The sequence below is a fragment of the Pteronotus mesoamericanus genome, unplaced genomic scaffold (assembly GCF_021234165.1).
Source record: "Pteronotus mesoamericanus isolate MK-2021 breed Mesoamerican mustached bat unplaced genomic scaffold, CSHL_Meso_final scaffold_12, whole genome shotgun sequence".
In the NCBI taxonomy this organism is placed as follows: domain Eukaryota; kingdom Metazoa; phylum Chordata; class Mammalia; order Chiroptera; family Mormoopidae; genus Pteronotus; species Pteronotus mesoamericanus.
The window spans coordinates 6,752,467-6,770,877 of NW_026555303.1; positions in this window are offsets into that span (position 1 = coordinate 6,752,467).

Here is an 18,411-nt window from a genome sequence, read left to right on the forward strand (position 1 = left end):
CCCCTGTAGGAAAACTCAATAGGTTGGGCACTAAGGGACCTGACTCTTATTCCTTTTTGTGTTGCTAAGTAGCCTTAGGACCTTCATTTCCTTGGGCCTTGGAACTTCACCTGTTGGAAGAATAGTTTAGCAGGGGTATCCAAATTTTTGGTGTCTCTGGGCCACACTGGAAGAAGAGTTGTATTGGGCCACACATTAAATACATACACGAAAATACATATAACGAAAATGATGAGCAAAAAACAGGTTTCAAGTAAACTTACAATTTTATGTTGGGTCACATTTATAGCAATCCTGGGCTGCATGTGGCCCACAGGCCCCAGGCTGAACACCCCTGGTAGAGTAAATGAGTTTTACTTTCCCATAAAGCTGAAGAATTTAATTGATGGAAAAATCCTGATTTTATAAATGTGTTTCCAGTAGAGATGAAACTTGACATCTGTTTTTCAGATTCCCAGAGGAATGTTTGTTCTTCCTATACATTTTCTGTAATCATAAAGTTTAGCTTTGAGACTTAGATTTTAGAAGGGGATATTCATGATTGTTTTTTCATATTAAAATTGTTCGATACCAGAATCTTCTATTTTTTTTCCCTATGGAACTCTTCTGATTTCAGTAAATATAGTTTTGAAATATTTGTAAACTGTGCTGCATTAAAGATTTCTTTAAAGAGAGCTAATTTAAATGAAATCAACATGCAATAGAATAAGATATAAGCTAGTATGTTTTCTGTTTAAGAAATTTATCCTGTATAATTGCATAGCCAAAAGAAAGGAGGAAAAGCCACTGCTTTGGCCAAGTTCTAGCTTGATCAGAAGCATCTACTTACAGTTTGAATTTATGTTCTCTTGGTGATAAAGCCTCAAGGTCCATTCTATGTGTGGCTGAAAGATAAACTGGTGGGAACTGTGAGTTTATTTAAGGAAAGGTAATATTCACTTTGATTCTTCAATTTCATCATAGACAATAGTTTTGGGCTGTACAGTAATAGCAAAGTTTTCATTTAATACCGTTTAGGCAGAAATAGTTGTTCACCTCTGTTTGCAAAATTAACAAAAGATAAACATTACAGAGCAACACTGAAATTTACCAACTTGATCTTAAACTGGTAATATGGAATAATCTTACGTGTTTTATAACTTTTACTCTGCATTGTGTGAGCTTGATTGAATCTGAATTGGGTTTCTTCGGAGTGAGAAAAAACATTCATTCCTTTGATTATATTACTTTCTAAAAATTGTCATTATAATTTTGAATGTTTATATAGTACTAATTATCATCCAGACATTGCTCTAGATGCTCTCTCTCTATATTAATTCATTAAATCTTTACAAAAAAATCATTTACTCCTTACTACAACCTTATGAAGTAAATGCCATTATCATCTCTATTTTGCATATGAGAAAACTGAAGCACATGGAAATAATGTGACTAGTTCAAGGTCACAAACCTTGTTAATGGCAGAAATTAGACTTCAATTCAGGCACTCTGACTCGAGTTCATGCCTCTAATCACTTTGAAAACTGTTTCCCCCAGAGGCAACACCCCTAGATTACCAACATCACATATGCAGTAACTCAGTCTTTTACCAAACTCTTTGATTTACTTCCTCAAGTCTTAATAATCTTCAGACAAAGAATGCATTCAGACTTATCTTTGAAGAATAAGGTAAAAGACAGTAAAGAACATTATGCTTCTTACTAATAACTTGAAGTAACCTACTAGGCTGATATTTGGAAATGTAAATTGCCACTAGGCCCAATCATCCTCATCTCCAGCAGATCTGCTGTAATGCACAAATTAAGATCTGAGTCCAGACTCCATATAAGAGAGAGCAGGATATTTAAGATGACTTCCATTTATTAGCAGGATTTGCCTCTTATTACACTTTTTCCTGAGGTTAGAAATAACCTTAATACTTGACTAATCAGGATGAACACTTAGATATTTAAGTTATATAAATATCTAATCACTGTGAAACTAAAACATATAATAATTTATGTCAACTGTAATTAAAAAATTAAAAAACAAACAAAACTATATAAAAAAGAAATAACACATCTTTGAAAATTTGAAGGTGGTAAAGTTGTACATATCATAATTTAGATTATTGGTTGCACTAGATATTAAGCCCTTTCACTTTCCCATCTCCAAGTTTATCAAATGTTTCAAATTCATTTTTACCAAGAAGTATTCTATCAGCACAATGTTATGAAAACTTGTATTAAATATTTTATTAGTAATATATATGTTTTATTAAATTTACTATATACTTATCTTTATTTTTTAATGGGTTTAGATTTTTTAACATTTATTTTTATTTATTGATTGATTGATCTATTTTTCTTTTGTTCAAATACATTCGTCGACATATTCCCAACACCACTATCCCCTGTCCCCCTCCCCTACCTCCCTCACTCAATCCTTCTCCACTTTGGTTTTGTCCATGAGTCCTTGATATATGTTCCTTGACTTGACTCTTCCATTCCCTTTCTCCGCCCACCCCTCCCTCCTTCCCTCTTGTCTCTGTTGGTTTCTCATCCTTTCAGTGTTGCTGGTCTTATTTTCCTTGCATCTTTGTTATGTTGGTTAGGTTCCACTTATAGGTGAGATCATATGGTATTTGTCTTTCGCCCCCTGGCTTACTTCACTTAGCATAATACTCTCTAGTTCCATCCATACTGCCGCGGAATGTAGTAGTTCTTTTTCACTTTCTGCTGCATAGTATTCCATTGTGTAAAAGCACCATAGTTTTTTGATTCACTCATCTACTGATGGACATTTAGGTGGCTTCCAACATTTGCCTATTGAAAATTGTGCTGCTATGAACATTGGGGTGCATAGCTTCTTTCGAATTGGCATTTAAGTGTTCTTAGGATATAGTCTCAGCAGAGGAATCACTGGATCAAAAGGCAGTTCCATTTTTAGCCTTTTGAGGAAATTTCACACAGTTTTCCACAAGGCTGCACCAGTCGGCATTCCCAGAAACAGAGTACTAGTGTTCCATTTTCTCCACAACCTCTCCAGCATCTGTTGTTTGTTGATCTGTTTATGATATTCATTCTGAACTGTGTGATGTGTACCTCGTTGTGGTTTTAATTTGCATTTCTCTGATGGCTAGTGATGCTGAGCATCCTTTCAAATGTTTCTGGGCCCTCTGTATCTCTTCCTTGGAAAAATGTCTGTCAAGGTACCTTGACCATTTTTTACTGGATCGTTTGTCTTCTTGGAGTGAAGTTCTGTGAATTCTTTATATATTTTGGACATCAAACCTCTATTTGATGTATCATTAGGAAATATATTTTCCCATATGTTTGGTTCCCTTTCCATTTTGCTGATGTTTTCTTTAGCCATGCAGAAGCTTCTTATTTTGATGAGGTCCCACTTGTTTATTCTCTGGTTTATGTCCCTTGCTTTAGGGGATATATCGGTGAAAATATTGCTGTGTGAGATATCTGAGAGTTTCCTACAAATGTTCTCCTCTAGGACTTTCATGGAGTTGCTACTTATATTTAAGTCTATTATCCATCTTGAGTTTATTTTGTATATGGTGTCAGCTGATAATCACATTTCAATTTTTTGCATTTAGCTGTCCAGCTCTCCCAACACCATTTGTTAAAGAGGCTATTTTTACTCTACTTTATGCTTCTGACCCCTTTGTCAAATATTAGTTGCCCATATAGACCTGGGCTTATTTCTGGGCTTTCTATTCTGTTCCACTGGTCTATGGTCTGTTCTTGTGCCGGTACCAGACTGTTTTGATTATAGTGGCCTTGTAATGTAATTTGATGTCCACTATTGTGATCCCTCCTGCTTTTTTTTTTTTTTCTTTCTCAAAATTGCAGCAGCTATTCGGAGTTTTTTATGGTTCCACATAAATTTTTGAAATATCAGTTTTATTTCTGTTAAATACATCATGGTGATTTAATAGGGACTTCGTTGAATTTATAAATTGCTTTAGGTAGTATGGACATTTTGATGATATTAATTTTTCCAAGCCATGAACACAGTATATGCTTCCATTTATTTCTGTTTTCCATGATTTCCTTCTTCAATGTTGTGCAGTTTTCTGCATACAGATCTTTTACCTCCTTGGTTAAATTTATTCCTAGGTACTTTATTTTCCTTGTTGCTATAAAAAATGTTATTTTTTTCTGATTTCTTCTTCTTCTATTTCATTGCTAGTCCACAAAAATGCCTTTGATTTCTGAATATTAACTTTGTATCCTGCTGTTTTGCCAAATTCACTTATTAGGTTGAGTAGTTTTTTTGGTGGAGTCTATAGGGTTTTTTATGTACACTATCATGTCATCTGCAAACAATGATAGTTTTACTTCCTCCTTTCCTATTTGGATGCCTTATATTTCTTTTTCTTGTCTGACCGCTGCGGCTAGGACTTCCAATACTTCTGATGTTGAAAGGAAGTGGTGAAAGTAGACATCCTTGTCTTATTCCAGATCTTAGTGGGAAAGCTTTTAGTTTTTGCCCGTTGAGTATGATGTTGACTGTAGGTTTTTCATATATGGCCTTTATTACATTGAGATATGGCCCCTTTATTCCCATTTTACTGAGAGGTTTTATCATAAATGGATGTTGTATCTTATAGAATGCTTTTTCTGCATCTATTGAGATGATCATGTGGGTTTTGTCTTTCCTTTTGTTTATGTGATATATTACGTTTATTGATTTGCTTATATTGAAACATTCCTGCATCCCTGGGATGAATCCCACTTGATTATGGTGGATAATGTTTTTAATGTATTCCTGGATGCGTTTTGCCAATATTTTGTTTAGGATTCTAGCAAATATTGGCCTGTGGTTTTCTTTCTTTGTAGAGTCTTTATCTACTTTTGGAATTGAGGTGATACTGGCCTCAGAAAATGAGTCTGGCAGAGTTCCTTCATCTTATATTTTGGAATAGTCTAAGAAAGACAGAGGTTAGCTCTTCCTAAAGATTTTGTAAAATTGTCCTGTGAAAGTGTCCGGCCCAGGGCTTTTGTGTGCCAGGAATCTCTTGATTACTGCTTTAATTTCTCCAGCTGTTTTCGGTCTGTTCAGGCTTTCTGCTCCTTCTTCACTCAGTGTTGGAAGATTATACTTTTTGAGAAATTTATCTATTTCATCAAGGTTTTCAAATTTCTTGGCATATAATTGTTTATAGCAGTTTCTTACAATCCTTTATATTTCTGTGGTATCAGTTGTTATTTCTCCTTGCTTTCATTACTGATATTATTTATTTGGGTCCTCTCCCTTTTTTTCTTGATGAATCTTCTTAAAGGCTTGTCGATTTCATTTATCTTTTCAAAGAACCAGCTCCTGGATTGGTTGATCCTTTCAATTGTTCTTTTCATCTCTATGCCATTCAGTTCTGCTCTGATCTTGATTATTTCCTTCCTTCTACTGGCTCTGGGATTCATTTATTGTCATTTCTCCAGTTTCTGAAGTTGTAGGGTTAGGTCATTTATTTGAAATGTTTCTATTTTTCTTAGGTAGGCCTGTATTGGTATGAACTTCCTTCTCAGGACTGCCTATGCTGTGTCCCACAGGTTTTGTACTGTTGTATGTTCATTTTTATTTGTTTCCAGAAATGTTTTGATTTCTTCTCCCATATCATTATTGACCCATTCATTGTTCAATACTGTACCATTAAGTCTCCATTAGTTTGCAATTTTTGAAGTTTTTCCATGAAGTTGATTTTCAGTTTCAAGCCCTTGTGATCCGAGAAAATGCTTGTTATGATTTCAGTTTTCCTGAATTTATTGAGGCTTACTCTGTGTCCTATCACATGGTCTATCTTTGAAAAAGTTCTATGCACATTTGAAAAGAATATGTATTTTGCTTCTTTGGGATGTAAGGCTCTATATATGTCAGTTAATTCTATTTGCTTTAATGCATCATTCTGCTCAACAATATCCTCGTAGAGGTTTTGTTTGGCAGATCTGTCCATTTTTGACAGTGGGTTGTTAAAATCCCCTACTATCAGTGTGTGGCTCTTTATATGTTTTTTGATGTCATCCAAGATTTTCCTTATATATTTGGGTACTCCTATGTTGGGTGCATATAAGTTTACAATGTTTAAGTCTTCTTGATGTATTCTTCCTTTAGGTATTATAAAGTGTCCCTCTGGGTTCTTTTTATGGCCTTTGTTTTGAAATCTATTTGGTCTGATATAAGTATTGCTATCCCTCCTTTTTTTTTCTTTCCCATTTGCTTGGCATATTTTTTTTTCCATCCCTTTACTTTCAATCTGTGTAAGTCCCTTGTTCTGATGTTGATCTCTTGTAGACTGCATATGCGTGGATCATGTTTTCTTACCTATTCAGCTCTGCTGTTTCTTTTGATTGGGGTCTTTAGTCCACATATATTTAAAGTTATTATTGATAGAAACATTCATTTTTTCCCTTTGTACCTGTGTTTTTCTCTTTCTCACTCTTTTCCTTTATCTTCTTAAACCAGTCCCTTTAGCATATCTTATAGTGCTGGTTTGGTGAAGACATATTCTTTTAGCCTTTTTTTTTTGTCTGGGAAACTCCTTATTTCACCTTCTATTTTAATTGAGAGCCTTGCTGGGTAGACAAGTTTTGGTTGTGGGTCTTTGCTTTTCATTACTTGGAATATTTCTTGCCATTCCCTTCTGGCTTGTAGTGTTTCTGTTGAGAAGTCAGCTACTAGCCATATAGGAGCTTCCTTGTATATTACTACCTGTTCCTCCCTTTGCTGCCTTTAGGATTCTTTCTTTGTCTTTGATAGTTGCCATTTTAATGATGATATTTCTTGAAGTGTGCCTCATTGAGTTCCTCTCAATGGGGCCTTCTGTCCTTCCTGGACTTTTGAGACCTTTTCTCTCCTCAAATTGGGGAAATTTTTCATCATTACTTTTGCAAACAGTTTCTCTATCCCTTGCCTCTCTTCCTCTCCTTCTGGTATTTCTATTATGCAGATATATTTTGTGTTTCAGGTTGTCCTGCATTTCCCTAAATGCCTCTTCATTCTTTTTGAGTCTTTTTTTTTCCCATTTCTTGCTCTTTCTGGGAGCTTTTTCCTACCCTGTCCTCCAACTTGCTGATTTTATCCTCTGCTTCATCTAACCTGCTTTTGATTCCTTCTACTGTGTTCTTCAATTCAGAAATGGTATTCTTCATTTCCTCTTGTGCCTTATTTACAGTTTCTATATCCTCTTCCAGGTTGCTATAGATTGCAGTAAGTTCCTGATAATTTCCCTGTAGTTTCTCATAATTCTTTTTGAGCTCACTGAGCTCATTGAGCTTCCTTAGAGCCATTGTTTTGAATTCAATATGTGATAGTTCCCTTGCCTCTATTTCATTTATCTGTCTCTGTGAAGATTCCTCCTTTCCCTTCATTTTTTGAGTATTTTTTTCTTTCCCATTATTTGTGAGAGTCTTCTTTTTTTCTTTTGTTTTTCCTTCTGCTTCAATGGATAAGTATTGATTTCCTGACTTTGTGAATTAAATGTCTACGGTACTAGGCTGGTCTTTTTATTTATCTATTTATTTATCTATCTATCTATCTATCTATCTATCTATCTATCTATCTATTTGTTGTTTCTTTTCTTTTCCTTCTGGATCTGCCCCTAATGATCTCTGTTGTTGAGACTGACTTTAGGCTGTTTGTTTGAGCCTTCCTGGAATCTACTTTCTGTGTCTGTCTCCTGCAATTGTTAATCTAGTCACTCCGCCCTCAGCTGTCAGACTTAGGCACCACAGGGAAGGGCAGGGCCTCCTGAGGGTGGGACTATTGTGTCCTTACAGGCTGCTGTCATTCAAGGGAGTGGTCTGCCTGAGCAAGATGGAGACCATGGAATGGGGAAGGAGTCAGCACTGGGATCCCCCCCAGCTACTCCCTTAGTTCTCTCCTTAATGCCTTTGCCTCCAGTCTCTCCTCAAGAGTCTCTAGGCAGCTCGGTTTCCCCTTTAGCCCAGGGTCTACTATCTCTGCAGGCAGCTCTGCACTCAACACCAAGGCCTGCATGCAACTCCTGTCCAGGCCGGATTGTCCTTAAGGCAGGGTTATTATTTCCTTTCCTGCTGCTGCCTCTCTGGGATGTGGCCTGCCTTAGCAAGATGGAGACTACAGAATGGGGAAGGAGTCAGCTCCGGGAATCCCTGGCTACTCCTCCAGTTCCTTCTCCAACACCTCTGTCTCCAGTCTCTCCCCAAGGGTCTCTAAGTAGCTCTGTGTGCCCTTTGGCCAGGGATCCACTATTTCTGCCAGCTGCATTGCACTCAGCATCCCAACTCATGTGCACGCAAGCCCTGTGCTGAGCATGCAGAAGGCAAGTTTATTGATTCCCTTACGCCTGTGCGAAACGGTAGCTGCATTGTGTGAGGTGAGTTACCACTGGGGCTCCTCTGGCCACCATTTCAGTTCTCTTCACAGAGTTTCCTCACCAATCTTTCCTCAGGCACCTCTACCCAGAGATCAAGGAAGGTGGCTGCCACTGCAAATTTTTGTGTAGGCCCTTTAAACCTCTCTTTGTGTCTCCAGCCACCTTTCTCTGGCAGAGAGTGCCACTAAGCTTTTCGCAGTTGCATTTTTGTGTGTGCTTTTCTGGTTTCAGATGCTGTAGTCTATGGGTCCCTGCTTATGATTCAGACCCTGTTCTTCTCAGGGGTATCCAATTGGCTGTTTCAATGTCCCTCTGGTGCTAGTGCCCTTAGACACCCAGCCCACCCTCTTGAGCCTCCACCGCACTTTTCCTCCTTTAGGATGTGTGAAAGTCGATTCCACTGTCTATCCGCGGCTCCAAGGCTCTTCTCACTCTATCCTTCCATTGTTTTCCAGGCGATTTCTCCATAATTTAGTCACAATTCCAATTTGGTCTGTGGACGAGATCAGTGTAACTTCCACTTGCTCCTCTGCCATCTTCATTCTCACTTGTCTTTATTTTAATCCATCTTTTTCAAAAATGCGATGAATCTACAAAATATCTGTATTTCAAAAATCTTGATGACTGCATGTGTGTGTGTGTATTGTACATATATAAGTATTATATAAGTACAGTTTTTGATATTTGGAAAAATCCCCAAATATTAGGACAGGGTAATATAGTCAACAAAATACTCTGTGCTCGCTCATCCCCATCAGAGCAAACATCTGGATTTCTAGAGCGAATGTGTAAAAAGCTCACTATTTAAGGTTACTGTTAGATAGTTATATAGCCTTTGTGGGCAGTGCATTGGCACATTCTTCTAACTGGTAAGTTTCTGTAGGTCCCTGATAGTTTAAAAGCATCCTGTCAGGTCATTCTTTCAATCCCATCTCACTCCCATATTCTTGGTATCCCCAGGCACCTCTATGAGGATGCCAGACCAGTTGTATACTCGTATATTAATATGAGTCTGGAGGCCCCAGGCTGACTCCAGACCTGAATCCAAACTTGACCAAGGCAGAAAATTCAACAAAGGCCTTAGACTGGGGCTTAAAATCTTGTTGCCTGAAATTGAGTGTCTGTTATGGTCTTGAATCCAATGTAGTCTCTAATCTTCTGGATCTCCAATACTCACTATCCCAAATGCCTAGCTTGTCAGTTGGCTCAATATATATAACTGGACTTCAATTTCAGTTATTTTTTGCCTAGCTAAGTTGTCTGTTATAATTTGAGCCTAATTATAAATTACAGTCTATGTATCTTGTACTTTGTACTCTATGAAAGTTTGTTCTGCCATTATCATGAGAAGTAGAGCTAATTGCCCATATCCTGAGTATTGGAGTCCTGAATTGGCTTTCCCCACCACTAAAAACTGTAATACTTGGCACCTTATTATTACCCTACATGTCATGTTAATAATTACTTGAATAATAATTAAAATTGTCTACCTATGGGCTGACTCAGATAATTTTTTAGGATAATATTAGTCAGCAAGATTAATCTCTCCTTCCCCAACACATACTGGCCTTGTGCCATCACCATGTCCAAGCATGACTAAACTTGGAGACTGTCACCATTATGATATAGAAGTATTTTTTTATTTTAATTTGGTAAAATAGACACAATATGAAATTTATAATTTTAACCATTTTAAGTGTTCAATTAAGTTGCATTTATATTGCTGTGTAACCATCACCATAATCAGTATCCTTATCCAGAATGTTTTCCTCATCCCAAACTAAAACAATATACCCATTAAACCATAATGCACCATTCTTCCTTCTTCAACCAGTCCCCTGATAGGTAACTACTCTTCTACTTTCATTCCCTATGAATTTGGCTATGCTTAGGTACCTCATTAAGAGGTACATATATTATTTTTACTTTAGGATCTGGTTTTTTCATTTAGCAAAATGTCTTTAAAGTTCAATCATGCTGTAGGTTTTTTACATAGAAGTGGCAAAAATAGGCATCCTTGTCTTATTCTTTGTCTTGGTGGGGAAGCTTTTAGTCTATCACTACTGACTGTGATGTTAGCTTTAGGTTTTTCATACATAGCCTCTATCATGTTAAAGCAGTTTGCTGTCATTCCTCGTTTGTCGAGTGGTTTTATCATGAAATTGTTGAATTTGTCAAAAAGATTTTTAGCATCATTTGAGATCACTGTTATTTTTTTTTCCTTCAGTCTCTTAATGATGTGTATTACATTGATTGAGTTACATATGTTTAAACATCCTTGATTTCTGGGAATAAACCCTATTTGGTTACGGTGAATAATCCTTTTAATATGCTGCTACATTCCATTTACTAATATATTGTTAAGGGTCTTTATATCAGTATTCATCATGGAAATCAGTATATTCTTTAATTCTCTGTAGAGATTTTGTCTGTCCTTGGTTTTAAGATAATGCTGGACTTAATCAGTTAGGGAGTTTTATCTATATATATATACCTTCATATATATAACCTTTACCAGAGATCATTATGTTCTCATAGTCAATGAGTTTTTGTGTATAGTTATTTCAACCTGAAGGACTACCAGCAGCATTTCTTGTAGAGTATGGATGATGGTATGGATTCCCTGAACTTCTGTTTATTTAGGGATGTCTTAAACTTCACACCTCCTTTGAAGGAGGGACAGTGTTGCTGGCTATAAAAATTTTCACTGACAGATTTTTTCTCTTTCACTTTGTACTCTAAGAATATTATCCGACTGCCTCTGGCCTCCACAATTTTGTTTGTTTGTTTGTTTTCCTATGAGAGTTTCACTGAAGTAATTGAAGATTACTTGTCCATGAGATGAGTCATTTTCTTTTGCTAATTTCACTGTTTTTTTTTTTCTTTAAGGATGGGATTTATTTGATTTAATTTAATTTTTATTTTTTCCATTTTAAATCATTTTTATTTTTCAATTACAGTTGACATACATTATTATATTAGTATCAGGTGTACACCCCAGTGACTAAACATAACATAAATTACTAATGATCATCCTGCTAAATCTTGCACTAATTGACACCATACATAGTTAATAGAATATAATTGACAATATGAGTATTCCCTATGTTCTACTTTACATGCCCATGACTGTTCTGTAAAAAAACCATTTGTACTTCTTAATCCCTTCACCTTTTTTACTCATCCCTATATCCTCCCCAACCTGACAACCATCAAAATGTTCTGTGTATCTAGAGTCTATTTCTTTTTATTTTATTTTTTAATGTATTTTCTTGATTTTTTCAAATACATTTGTCTCTGCCTTCCCCCTGTCCCCTTCCCCCTCCCTCCCTCAATCCTTCCCCTTTGGTTTTGTCCATGAGACCTTGCTACACATTCCCCGACCCTCCCATTCCCTTCCTTTACCCCCGCCCCCACTCCCTCCATCCCTCTTGTCTCTGTTCATTTCTTTCTGTTCTTCTTATTCATTTTTTAGATTCAATTGTTGATAGATATGTATTTATTATTTTATTGTTCATATTTTCATCTTTATTTCTCTTCTTCAAAGAAGAGCCTTTAACATTCCCTATAATAATGGTTTGGTGCAGATAAACTCCTTTAGCTTTTCCATGTATGGGAAACTCTTTATGAGTCCTTCAATTGTAAATGATAGCTTTGCTGGGTAGAGTGAGCTTGGTTGCAGGTCCTTGCTTTTCATCACTTTGAATATTTCTTGCCGAACTCTTCTGACTTATAAAATTTCAATTGAGAAATCAGCTGACAGTCTTACGGGAGCTCCCTTATAGGTAACTAACTGCTTTTTCTTCTTGCCGCTTTTAAGATTCTCTTTGTCTTTAACCTTTGGCATTTTAATTATGATGTGAATTGGTGTGGCCCTCTTTGGGTTCACCTTGTTTGGGACTCTGCACTTCCTGAACTTGTATGTCTATTTTTTTCACAAAGTTAGGAAAGTTTTCTGTCATTATTTTTTCAAACAGGATTTTCATGGTCTTGCTCTGTCTCTATTCTCCTTCCAGCACCCCCGTTGATGTGAATGTTGATACACTTTAAAGTTGTTCCAGAGGCTTGTTACACTATCTCCATTTTTTAGGATTCTTTTTCCTTTTTACTGTTCTGATTGGTTGTTTTTGGCTTCTTAATATTACAAATAACTTATTAGACTATTGGCTTCATCTACCCTACTGTTGATTTTTTGAAAATTATTCTTCTATTAATATTTTATTGATTATGCTATTCTGTTGTATAAATATATCCCCCTTTGCCCTCCACTACCCAGCACCCTCTACACCCTCAGACAATCCCCACAACTTTGGTCATGTCCATGGGTCATGTGTATAACTTCTTTGCCTACTCCATTAACTATACTGTATTTTGCATCCTCATGGCTATTCTGTAACTACCAATTTCTATTTCTTAATCCCATCACCTCTTCACCCATTCTCCCACACCTTCTCTTATCTAGCAACCATCAAAATGCTCTCCATATCCATGAATCTGTATCTGTTCTTCATGGTCACTTAGTTACTTTTTAATATTTAATTGTTGATAAATGTGTATTTATTGACATTTTATTGTTCACAGTTTTGGTCATCTTATTTCCTTTAAATAAGTCCCTTTAGTATTATATAAAGTAATATTTTTGTGATAATGACCTCCTTTAGTTTTATTCTTCCTTGGAAGTCTTTAATCAGTCCTTAAATAGGAAATGATAGGTTAGCTGGGTAGACCAATTTTTGCTTCAGGTGACCTCTTTTGACCCTGACAAGGCATATCTATTTGGAGAGGAGGCCTTGAGGTGGCATACTGTAGCAGTTAAAACAGACTTTAAATGACTGGGAGACATACAGATATGAAAGGTAAATTAAAACTATAGTGCAATCCTGTACATATTCACCAGAATGGCTAAAATAAAAATATTAAAAATAGCAAGTATTGAAAAACATATGGAACAAACAGAACTCACTTATACAGCTGGTGGAAGTGCAAATTATTATAAGCTTTTTTCCAATATATAATAAAACTAAACATGCATAGACCAAACAAATATATATCTCAGAAATATACATCTCACAAATTTATAGGTATGCTTACCAAAGATATATACTAGAATTTTCAATGCAGCATTTTTTTAAGACAGAAAACAGAAAGTAGCCCAATGTCTACTGCACATAGAATAGATCAATAGATTGTAGAATAGCCATACAATGCAATTCTCTACAGCAATAAGAATAAGTGACTTATGCCCTGGCTGGTGTGGCTCAGTGGATTGAGTGCCAGCCTGCAAAACAAAGGGTTGTCGATTCGGTTCCCAGCCAGGGCACATGCCTGGGTTGCGGGTTGGGTCCCCGGTTGGGGACGTGTGAAAGGCAACCACACTTTGATGTTTCTCTCCTTCTTTCTCCCTCCCTTCCCCTCTCTCTAAAGATAAATAAATTAAAAATCTAAAAAATAAAAAAAAGATAAGCATTAAAAAAAGAATAAGGGACTTACAACTATAATGAACAATATGGATGAAACTCAGAACTGTGACAAAAGCAAGACAAAAAAAATGGTAAATACTATGTGATTTCATCTATGGAATTCAAGGACAAGCAAAACTAGCCTCTATTTTAGAGTCAATTATAGTGGTTTTACTTAATTGGGAGGGGTGACTACTCAGAGCATGAGCATGGGTTTTCAGTTCCTGATATGCTTCTTGATTGGATTTGTTGAAAAAGCATCAGTCTGCACACTTCTTATCTTTTCTATGTGTGTTGTACTTAAATAAATAGCATTAAAGAATTAAAAAGAACAATTTGGAATGGCCTAAATTTAAATCCCACTTGTGAGTTCTATGACTCTGTTGAGATTTCTTTTCTCTCTTAATCCTCAACTGTGGACATGCTTATTGATTTTCGAGAGAGGGGAAGGGAAGGAGAGAAACATTTATGTGAGAGAGAAACATCAGCTGGTTGCCTCCCATATGCATCCTGACTGGAGAAAACCCGCTGCCTAGGCATGTGCTCTGACAGGGAATCGAACCTGCGACCTTTCAGTTTACAAGGTGATGCTCCAACCAACTGAGCAATACTGGTCAAGGCTCTAATCGGATTTCTTAATTCCTCTAAAAACCACAATATCTTTACCTGTATAGTGCTGTGGGTGATGATGATGGTAACAGGGAACAATCACTTTGTGTAAATTTCATTGCCACTCTACCCTATTAGATAAATAATAGGCAATATTGTTATCCTCAATTAACAAGTAAGGAAAGATAAGCACGCAAGTTAAATAACTAGCCCAAGGTCATCCAGATCTGGAATTCAAATCAATGCACTCTTTCTCAAGAGTCCACATTCTTACCACCTATGTCCTTCTGTTAATAGGGATAACCGCCCCCCCCACCCTCCGAAAAAGATGTTTTTGAAATAATTTAGACATTTGTAATCCAGTAGTAAACACATTAGATCTCCTTAATTCCCGTTAATAATAAAACGTTACCTCTAACTCTCCTTCCCATGTCCACTTTTCATAGTTATACTCTGACTGTATCTAACAGGTAGCTAGTTCAGAATTTCTTTGACCACAGTCTTAGAGTCTCTTGCCTTTATGGTAATGATTTGTTCTTAAATGCCATTTCAAACTTTGAAGAAGCATAATGAAAAAGTTACATGTTTCTTCATTTCATTAACTTTCCACAGTTACATATGGATATTTATTATCTACTTTACAAGCTTATATGTATATTTGAGGGCATGGGACCTTTTAAAAATGATATAATTTATTGATTATGCTATTACAGCTGTCCGTTTTTTCTCCCTTCTGCCCTGCAACCCCCTGCCACCAGCATTTTCCCCTCTTAGTTCATGTCCATGAGTCATACATGTACGTTCTTTGGTTTCTCCATTTCCTATACTATTCTTAACCTCCCCCAGTCTATTTTTCACCTACTATTCATGCTTCTTATTTCCTGTACCTTTTCCCCCATTCGCCCCCCTCCCCCTGCCCCTCCTCTCTGATCTCCATTTCTGTGATTCTGTTGCTGTTCTATTTGTTTGCTTAGTTTGGTTTTGGTTTTGCTTTAGGTTCAGTTGTTGATAGTTGTGAGTTTGTTGTCATTTTGCTGTTCATAATTTTTGATCTTCTTCTTTTTCTTAGGTAAGTCCCTTTAAGATTTCGTATAATAAAGGCTTGGTGATGATGCACTCCTTTAACTTTGCCTTATCTGGGAAGCACTTTATCTGACCTTTCATTCTAAATGACAGCTTTGCTGGATACAGTAATCTAGGTGTAGTTCCTTGCTTTTCATGACTTTGAATGCTTCTTTCCAGCCCCTTCTTGCCTGCAAGGTTTCTTTTGAGAAGTCAGCTGATAGTCTTATGGGCACTCTTTTGTAGGTAACTGTCTCCTTTTCTCTTGCTGCTTTTAAGATTATCTCCTTATCTTTAACCTTGGGTAATGTAATTATGATGCGCCTTTGTGTGTGCTTCCTTGGGTCCAACTTCTTTGGGACTCTCTGAGCTTCCTGGACCTCCTGGAAGTCTATTTGATTTGCCAGATTGGGGAAGTTATCCTTCATTATTTTTTTCAAATAAGTTTTCAGTTTCTTGCTCTTCCTCTTCTCCTTCTGGCACCCCTATGATTCAGATGTTGGAATGTTTAAAGTTGTCCCAGAGGTTCCTAAGCCTCTCCTCATTTTTTTTTTTTGAATTCTTGTTTCTTCATTCTGTTCTGGTTGCATGTTTATCCTTTCCTTCTGCTCCAAATCGTTGGTTTGAGTCCTGGTTTCCTTCTCTTTACTGTTGGCTCCCTGTGTGTTTTTCTTTATTTCACGGTGAGGAATGCAATAGAGTGCACTGTGACATGAATTTTAGCCAAGGATATCACAGTACAGGAATGAGATCAGATTTGGAGCCATGGTCTAAAATTGCTGATGTCTATACCCAACTGGAGAGTAGGTAACAGGAAACTTCATTAAACACAAGAGAAACAATGTCATTCCCATTTCATAAAGCAAGTTATTGTTATAAATAAGACTCTCTTTATGGAACAGATATGTTTATAAAAATGTGGTTATAAAACTGATTTCTGTACCGTTGGATCCCATGATGAAATTTGAGACGTCACCAAAAAAAAAGACAATGCAACAGATCGTTTGCATCGTTTTTCTGTCGGTCAGGTTCCGCTTATAGGTGAGATCATATGGTATTTGTCTTTCGCCCCCTGGCTTATTTCGCTTGGCCTAATGCTCTCTAGTTCCATCCATGCTGTCGTGAAGTTTAGTAGTTCCTTTTTTCTTTCTGCTGTGTAGTATTCCATTGTGTAAATGTACCATAGTTTTTTTGATCCACTCATCTACTGATGGGCATTTAGGTTGGTTCCAACACTTGGCTATTGTAAATTGTACTGCTATGAACATTGGGGTGCATAGGTACTTTTGAATTGGCATTTTGGGATTCTTTAGGTATTGTCCCAACAGGGGAATCACTGGATTAAAAGGTATTTCCATTTTCAGCTGAACAGATGCTTTTCCAAGGAAGAGATACAGAGGGCACAAAGACATTTGCGGTCTTTTGATTTAGAGACAGATTAAGTACTTTTGTCCACCTTTTACAATCTTGTCAAAATAAATAGTAGTGTAATTTCTCCTGATTTGAGAGAGTCAAAGACTAGTATCAACATCCTAAAATAAATTATAAATTTTCATTTAACAGTGCTAAAAATTATCAAGAGAATTTAAAAATTTCTCTAAATTATTATTTTTAATTAATTTATTTTTTTAGATGGGGTTAAGGGCAAAATAAAGAGAGGGAGAGAAGCAATGTGTGATTGCCTCTGACATGCCCCTCCCCACTGGTGATCTGGCCTGCAATCCAGGCATGTTCTCTGACTGGGAATCTAATGGATGACTCTTTGGTTCAGAGGCCAGCAGTCTATCCACTAAGCCACACCAGCCAAGACTCTCTCAATCATTTTTACCTTAATTCATGCGTAAGAGTTATGTATATGAATATATATTAATAAGTTTCAAATCACCTTTCTAAGAGAACTCCATTATGTAAACGAACAAGAAGAAAGTGGCTAAATTTGAATCTTTAGGACTACTTTAGAATCCCTAGGATTTTCCAACTTTGGGAGCCTGATGAAAAGAAAGAGCTCTCCTTCCCCCCACTCCCCGCAACACACACACACACACACACACACACACACACACACACACACTCACACACATGCACACATAGTAGCTGCAGTTATCCTAAATTGCCTTTCTAAACCTACACTTTCAGAAGAGTTTTGAGCCCTCCTTAGGAACCTGTGGTATTAACTTGAGACCTCTTCAACATGATGCTGCCATAGCTACTCATAACATACTTGAAGCTATTGTGGTCTTTAGTTATTTTTATTTCAAAGAGAAAATGAGTGGACTATTTGATGATCCATTCCTTTTCGAAATCCATGGCCTGAAAGCAATCAGGTTTTTCTCATCTGCAAAGACTGTGCTAATGTCTGTCTATAAGGGTGTCTTTTCTAACCTTTCATTTTTGTATATACTCCCTGACTTCCAGATATAGACAACTTCTAAACCCACAACTGGTTTTGCTTGATTGAAGAAAAATGCTGCCATTCTATCTACCTGATGTCAGATTAGAATTAGAATTCTAATTAGAACTGTGAATAAAATTTCCTTTTATTTTCAGCTAGGCCTTCTATGTTATAGACGTAGTCTGAGGTATTTGAGAAGGGTTATGCTTTTGTGGAAAGTGATCTGTCTGGCTCTGACAAAGTAAAATGGGATTATGAATGGACAAAAACAAAACATTTGCTAGCCTTGTTTACGTAGAGGATCAGAAGGTGTATGGCTCTGTCAATGTGCACAAAATAAATGCTCTATCTAAATAACCATTCATTTTATATTGCCTCAATGATCAGTGAAGATCACCACTTGATTGATCCAACTGTGGTGATCAGAATTAATCAGGAAAATGGCTGAAGTCAATGGACTGACAATACTATGATGTGAATTTGCTGCTACCTGAGCTCATTATCATTCAAAGAACAACTTTCTTAGTTTGTTTTGCTTTATT